We start from the raw sequence: 8542 nt of genomic DNA on the forward strand, positions 1-8542 counted from the left end.
AAATCCATCGCTACCATCTTAATAGTATGAAAGCACCAACTAATCCCTTAATTTTCACCTAAGCGGGTTCTCGAAAACAACAACGATGGGCTTATACATGCCATCAAAATAAATCGAGCCTGGCTTAGTCTTTTAAATTAAAGAATCATTATATGCTCTGATACCAATAAGGGGGGTATGGCGGATTTTTCAGGTTTCCGTTAAACCACAAAATGAAACACATAAAGAAGGTAAAGTATACTTAYAGCGAAGTTTGACGGTTGTGAAGTAGGGAGAGTATGTGCAGCGGAGGAATTTGGAGAGTATGTGCAGCGGAGGAATTTAGAGAGTATGTGCAGCGGAATTTTTTTTTTTATATACTAAGGGATATGATATGAGGTACTGGAAAGGAAAGAGAAGAGTAAAAATAATTTAGAGAGATAGAGAGAAGGGGTTTAGTGACTCATAGGGTTTGAGAGCTATATATTTTTTATTTCTTCGTTTCGATTTTATTTTACAATGGATTCGAATGAAGGTATTTATAAACCTTCAGTGTTATCTCTATGATTACAATCGGACAATTCTATCACTGATTCTAATCACAAATGTCACCTAACTTTATCTTTAAGTTAAAAGAAACAAATACAAATTAAACATATGTAAAGTCTAAGAAACCAAAGGTCAAAAAGCCTATAAAGCCTAGTATGTTAAAGTCTAAAAGAAAACAGGAAAATGTCGGATGGAATCGTCATTGCGTTCGTCAGCTTTTCTAGACATCTCTATGTGTACTGTCGACTGATACTGGTGATGATGGATCTATATACGGATCTGAATCTGGAAATTCTCTGTTGTTGACATCTATTGGGGATATATGGCTTTCTCCGATAAATGGCAAATACATATCCCAATTATAATGTGACCAAATCTGTATGTAGTGTCCTTCAGCAAGCAACTTGTAATTATTCCATGTGAATGATACAGGTGGCTTGGGTGTTTCTTGACCGTGTTGTATCCGTGGCTCTATGACACCGTTGGGGATTACTTCATTTATATGATTAAAACAAATAGCTGTCGAACAAGCTAGCTTCTTTAAATAATTTTGTTCTTCACTTCTGTGGCTGATAAATACTCGCTTTCTGGCTGGCCTGTATGTATAACTGTCTGCTTCTGGTAATGAAGAAAAAAATTTACATCCAATTGTTGGTGTGTCCGAATAGGAGGCAATATTTCCAGCTGTTAAAATAAATTTTTCTCCAAACTTGTCGAGGAATTCTTCTGCCTTTGGATTTAAGATGAATTTCATATAATCAATCATACCATTGTGGTAAAAATTGAGAATCTGGTCTGAAGTCAAGGTTGCTTTTCTTAAATCGAGTTGTAATAACAGTCTGTTGTATACTAGAGAATTACTATGTGTTCTTTGAACTATTGTAACTCCTTTGTATTTATCTTCATTGAATGCAATGTTGATAATTTGTTGCTGTAATTCATAAAGAATGAGAGGGAATTCTGTACAAATCTTCTGTGAAATAACGCCATCCAATTCAGGAATTCGATCCAAAATTGGTTGCATTGTATGTCTCCAAGGAATATCGATAATCTTTGCTTTAAAGCTGTTGAAATCTCTTTGTAATGTTGTGTATGTTTCAGATTCCTTTTTCTCGAGTTTTGTTTGTAATTTCAAAAGTCTTTCCTCAAGAATAGAATTCTTTTGTTTGAGAATTGAATTTTCAATCTGGATCTGTGTAGACTGTTGATTTTTGCCAGATTGCATGAGCTGTTGCTGCAATTTGGCAATAACTTTTTCTTGAGCTTTAATCAGTTGCTCAGGATTTGTTTTTGCCATGTCTGAAAAAGTTTTTACTTCTTCAGGCTTTATGTAAAAACTGTTTAACCTAAAGGCTTCCCTTACACTATTCATGGCTTCAGAAAAACTGTAATAGCCTTTGAATACTGGGTTGGGACACTGTATATATTTTCCAATTGTTTCCCATTTATTGAAAATTCCAATTTTTGTTCCTCTATAAACCACATAGTGGGAAAAACGTTTTGGTTGTTTTTGAGGAGTTTGTTCAGAAAAATAAACACTTAATGCATTTAAAACCTGAACTTCAAATGATGAAGCTTGTGGCATAGTTTGAATATGCCATAGGTTGTCTAATAAGCACTGTTGTTTATCTGTTAGTTCCACTCCAATTATTGGTCGAAATTTCTTATTCATATCATAACATTTTGATAGAGGATATCTTCCAAATGTTATAATAGAATTCTTTTTTGTGTTTTCAGAGGAACTAGAGGAACTGGGACTCCATTGTTTAACCTTTGAAGGGTTAAAATGTTTTAAAAACTGTGGATCCATGATGGGATTGAACTGTTGAGGCTGTAGACAACTGTGCTGTGCATTGATGGCAGAAAGCATCAATTTATTCTCTGTATTCTCTTTGTCACATTCTTGTCTTCGTCTGAAGAAAGACTCATAAAAGATGATATACTGTGTTTTGGCTGTATGGGTTGTATCACCTTTCTTTTTCCTTTATCTAATTCGTGTGTTAAGAAATTAGTGAGTAACTTAACTGCTTCGTTTTCTATAACAGATGTGTTTTGATTGTGTTTCAAAAAATCTAAATTGCCTTGTCCACCACGCTTTCGGGCAAACTCTGATGTAWTTTGATAACGTAAGGTAGGAAAACTATAACTATGTTTACTTAAAGTAATAAAATTCCTATTGATTGTTATACCTCCATTGACACCAAAAATAAAATTTACACCAAGTACAAAATCTGTTGATTTGATATGTTCTGGATTTATGTTTACTTGTGGAATATCATATTTAATACTATAATTTCTTGCAAAATCTAAGAATTGTATTCCTGTAGGTTCTATATTTTTTTAATTTGAATTAATCTATTTTCAACTGTTCTAGTAAACAAATTATAGGTTAACTTTTTATGATATTCTGTAGGTACTAAACCATAAGAAATTACACTTTTTGTTGCTCCTGTATCTAATAATGCTGTTAAATCTAAGAATTTGTTAGTATCTAACCATAATCGGTATTGCAAATTAATCATAGTAATTGAGCCTGTAGTTTGTATAAATGTTTGTTCTTCATATTCTTGAACCATTTTATTTTCTTCTTTATGAGGTGCATCAATTTTTCTTTCTATATTATTGACCTTTTCAATTATAGTTGTTAATAAATTATCTACGTATATAACTTTTTCTTCCATATTACTTATTTTTAATTTATGTAATTCGGCTACTATTTCAAGTTTTTCAATTTTTTCATTATATACTTCAGTGTCAATTCCTTTCTTTTTAATGTCTTTATCTGTATTTAATTCAATATTAAAGACTTTTTTAAGGCAAATGTAACAAATTTCTTTAAAACATATATTACATTGTGATCTTTTATCTATACTTGGATAATATCCAGAATAAAAACATTTTATATAATTATTTCCTCTTTTATAAATCCAATTATGTTGACATTCTTCTTGTTCTATATTAACATATGTGTATGTAATTTTTGTAAGTGATTTATCTTCATCACTATATATGCTGTATATCGATTCATTATCAGAGTTGTCTGTTTCTACTAATTCTATATTGTAATCTCCTATTTGTTCTATTAAATTACTTCTTTCTGTATTTTTATTTTTATTAGCACATTTATTAGCTAAATGTTTTTCATCTCCACAAATAAAACATTTACATTTTCGTGTTTGAGGTTTTTTAACTTATCTGTTATTATAAGGTTTATATCATCTTTTATATGTAATACTTTTTCTAAGCTTTTTATTTTTATTACTATAATGACCAGATGCTTGTGGTGTATATATAGTTGTTTTACAAAATGCATAAGCATTCTTTTTTAATTGTTCTTGTAAAGCTACTTCTTTGCATTTGTCTTCTAATATACTAAATGTATAAGTTATTCTTGGACCTATTCCTAGATTTTTATTATTAGCATATTGTTGTTTCCAAATGTCATRTATATATCTTCCTAAGTCTCCTGGTAATTTTACAAAGTATTTATCACATAAATTATCATCCATAGCTTGACCTGTTTGTGATAGTAATCTTGTAAAATCTAATGTGAATTCATTTATATATTTCATGTCAGCTATGCTTAACTGTTCTAAATTTCTAATTGCTGTGTCTTGTATTAAAATATTATTTTTTGTTGGATCGACTCCTAATATAAGAGTTCTTATTTGTGATGTAAAATTATAGGGATTATCTCCTAAAGCTTTTAGACCATTAACTTTATTTGGGTCTTGTGCTTTTTTGCTTTGCCAAATACCCAGTGCTATTGGTCCTAATGTTGTTTCTAAGTAGGAAAACATATCCATACTATCTTTTTTGTTGGTTTCCCACATTCTTACTACTGTTTGTTCCCATGCCAATATTTCATCCATCCATAACTGTGGCTTCTCTTGTTCTAATAATAGCATATTAGTACTATGTATATTTCCTATAGGTAATCTTTTACCTTTTCCTATTGTGTTTGATTCTTGTTCATAATCTACAGAAGGTTTAGTCCATAATTCTCTTCCAAACTCTTCTTGTGCAGATGTACCTGGTTCTTGCCACTTTATTCTTTTCTTTGGATTTGCCATGTAGGTATCCATATGAGATTGTTCTTGTTCTTGTTTATAAAAATCTGATATCATAATTTTTTCCTGTACTATATCTTCTATTAATGGTAAATTATAATAGTTTTGTAGTTTATTATAGCTTTCTTCATATGTCATTCCTAAATTTGTCATACATTCATTTATCATGTCATCAACTTCTTCTTGTATAGTTAATTCTGTAAATTTTCTATTAATTATTTGATCTAATGTTTTATTAGTTTCTTCGGTTTTAAAAGTTGTATTTGTTTCGTTATTAGTTATATCTTCTTCTAAGTAATCAATTAAGCTATAATCATACTCTTCTTCTTCGAATTTATTGAATCCAAGATTTATAAGTTTTTCACCATCTTCATCACAATCTTCATCATTTTATGTATCATATATAGGTTCTATATCATATTCAATATTCATAAAATTACAATCTGTATTTATATTATTGTTATATTCTATTTCCTTTGGTGTATCTTTTGTATAGTTTATAAATCTTATTGTTTGTGTGCCATCTATGTCTTCGTATATAACACTTCTTTGTGGTGTTAGCATTTCATTTTCTTGTTCTTTTAWATCATCTAGTTTCCATTCTAATCCTGCTAATGCTTCAGGATCTATTTTTTCTGGATTAATCATATGTATAGATTTTGATGCTATAGTATTAACTATTCTTCAATATTTACTTTATATTTTATTCCTGATCTGTTACTTGCTTTTCCTAACACTCCTATACTTATAACTATATTATTACCTTCGTAATTTTCATATCCTTTAGTTTGTAAGGCTATTTTTATTTTTTGTAAATCATTTATGTTTTTTAAAATTCCAGGTGTGCAATAAAATAATGTTGTATTTTGACTAAGATCAACTTCCATTCCAGAGATAATTGCCTTTTTTATATCTGTTTTCCATCTTTTGTCTAATAATAATGCTAATAATTTTGTTCCTAAATTTTTGCGTCCTAATGCTTTAACTCCTATAATTACTAAGCCTATATGGGCAAAATGTTTTCCTGTTTRTTTTATTTTTTGTATTGTTTTTGGTGAAAATAATTCTACTGTTACTGTTTTATCTAATACTCTTAAGCTTTCTTCACGGCTGCTACAAATTAAAACTGTATTCATATTTAAAACTCCTGTTTGATATAATATTCTTGGATTTAAAATATCTAATTGGTGTTGATTGTATAAATCTATGTTTCTATCTAAATCTATTTCTTCTTCTATTTGGATAACTTGTTGTGAACTATTGGTTCATGATCCTCATCTCATTATTCTGTTAATAAAACTATCCAAATTTATTATATCTTGTATATTACTTGTAGAATTTCTACTTTCTTGTAGTGTTCTACTTTTTCCAAGAAAATTTCTATTCTGATTGTTCATTTTCGTGGTAACCAGTGTTTATAAGGTGTTGATTTATTTTTTAGTTTTTCTTCACCAAGGTTTATTTTACTTAGGCTACTAACTATTTTATCTATRTCTTCTTCTTTTATYGCAKATCTTAAATCTTGCTGTGAGCTTGTTTTACCTAATAATTCTTTTTTAATATCTTTTAACTCGTTTATGATTTGATTATTCTGTGATTTAATGTAATCTAGATTTTCTATAAATTTACTAATCAACTCTGTTCTTTTTTCTATAAAACTGTATATTCCGTCTAAATTTTGATTATTTCTTCTAGCTTCTTGTTCTACGTTTGTTCCAAGATTTATTATTAAATCTGTTATTCCGTTTAAATGTATGTTTTCAGAATGTAAAATATGCTTATGAGTTTTGGGGAATCTACAAACAAAGTTCTCGTTGTCTACTGAGATACTACTACTAATTTTTTCAGTAAATTCAAGATTTAAAAATTCAAGCTTTTTTAAGTTTAACGAACCTATGATTTCAAGAGTTTTTTCAATATTAAAATACCTATCTCCCTAAAATTAATTTTTACTTTCCAATCCTTTCATTAAAATTTTCTCATATCCCTTTTTATATAAGTTATAAAATGAAAGCTACATAAGATCTAAAAATAAAAGCTACATGAGATCTATTATAAAATGAAAGCTGCATAAGATTTATTATAAAATGAAAGCTACATAAGATCTATAATATAAACTTTACAGAATTAAGAAACGTAGAGAAATCCATCGCTACCATCTTAATAGTATGAAAGCACCAACTAATCCCTTAATTTTCACCTAAGCGGGTTCTCGAAAACAACAACGATGGGCTTATACATGCCATCAAAATAAATCGAGCCTGGCTTAGTCTTTTAAATTAAAGAATCGTTCTATGCTCTGATACCAATAAGGGGGGTATGGCGGATTTTTCAGGTTTCCGTTATATACATATATATATATATATATATATATATATATATAATTAAGAGTTTAGAAGGTTGGCAGTTTTAACCCCTTAACAATTACCGACCGTTATTTAAGTACGGTATAATTTGGGTAAGTTAACGAGAATGTTTTTAAAACTCGGGTCTTACACTCTCTAATTTAGAAATTATCAAGGGAAGGTAAGGCTTTTGATGTCTCACTTCTTGATCTTACTCTTTCTACAAATGATTGTCATCCTGAAGGAACTATTTTGTCCCCTCCCGAGCATGAAATATTCTTCTGCGACACGAGTAGTTGCTTTAAATTTTTCCGAGGTTCTGAGATACCTAGAGCTGATTCTCAGCTACTACGCGTGATACTCAGTATGATCAAAATTGGTGAAGCTGGAAGAGTCTTTTATACGCATATCTCAGATGAACTAAAGAAAAGAGATGTTCTTGCAATCTATGATACATATCTTATGAAAGTAGACGACGACTGCTAGCTTTTCTATGTGACTTCTTTTTCTTAAACTACTTTCTTCATTGTAAGTATTAAAATTCATTGTCTAGTTTAAATGCTTTTTATATTTCAGTATTTACTTCAAATTTTTTCATTCTTTATTTGTTTCTCTCTGATTCATTTTGTTTTGTATATACATTTATAGAATTTATAAGTTCTTCTTCTCAAATAATTTTAGAGTTTGTGTATCTTGTATTTTTTATTCTTTCTAAGTGTTTGTGCCATCATCAAATAGGGGGATATTGTTGGGTCACCTATTGATTTGGTGATGACCCACTAATTTGTTCCTCTACCTTAGTAACACTTAGTAGTTTTTGGTTTTTTTGTATATTGGTGTCTTGGTACATACTTAAGCCATTGGCAAAATCGAAGACTAGCCAATGTGAAGACAGATGGTCACCGATGCGGTTCTATGGATCAACTGTCTAATATACATACCAATACTCTAGAGTAGCTGAAATGAAGTTTGAAAATATTTTGAAGCTACAAGCCGATTGAAGGAAGATCTTCATGGACCGAAGATTGAAAATCTTCGTGGACCCAGGATTGAAGATCTTCATGGACCGAAGATTGAAAATCTTCGTGGACCCAAGATTGAAGATCTTCATGGATCAAAGATTTGTGAGTAGTTGTTTGAAGGTACTAATCCATCCAAAGAATATCTTCCTACAGACTAACCATATCTCTGCAAAAGTTTGTCTCTACATGAACAGTGTTGTATGCACGCTGTGTACGATGAAAATGAGATATCAACAATGGTCAAGTCAACCCCTGCCTTCTTATCCTCAGGCGACAAGTGTCCCCATGCATTTAATGCTGAAGGTAGTATAAAAGGCAGAGTGCATCTCCCATGCACATCACTGGCTTTTTAAAAGATTACTTCGTGCATTCTCAAGGCAATCGGCAATTCTCTTCTACTCCTATACTCTCCTGTGTGTGAAGGAAAACTTAGTGTTCTTCATTTCCTTTCAAGTACTCTTTGTGTTGTTCTTGTAAGTTCTTCTCCTTGTAAGATTGTTTAGGTTAGATTATCCTTTCGTATCTTCCTCAACAGTCTTTTGTATCTCTGTGTGTTAATTCTTGATATTCATCAATA

At 30.3% G+C, this 8542-nt stretch overlaps 1 long non-coding RNA gene across 1 annotated transcript in view; it reads left to right on the forward strand.

Moving 5' to 3' along the window:
• Positions 1-2575, forward strand: part of LOC112520452 — a 19547-nt gene extending 16972 nt beyond the window's left edge. Inside the window, exon 4 of the long non-coding RNA XR_003070000.1 lies at positions 2266-2575. This is a non-coding gene — a long non-coding RNA (uncharacterized LOC112520452). The remainder of the gene's footprint in view (positions 1-2265) is intronic.
• Positions 2576-8542: the final 5967 nt, after the last annotated feature.

Source organism: Cynara cardunculus (genome assembly GCF_001531365.2).
Source record: "Cynara cardunculus var. scolymus isolate 2C chromosome LG 10, CcrdV1, whole genome shotgun sequence".
Classification (NCBI taxonomy): domain Eukaryota; kingdom Viridiplantae; phylum Streptophyta; class Magnoliopsida; order Asterales; family Asteraceae; genus Cynara; species Cynara cardunculus.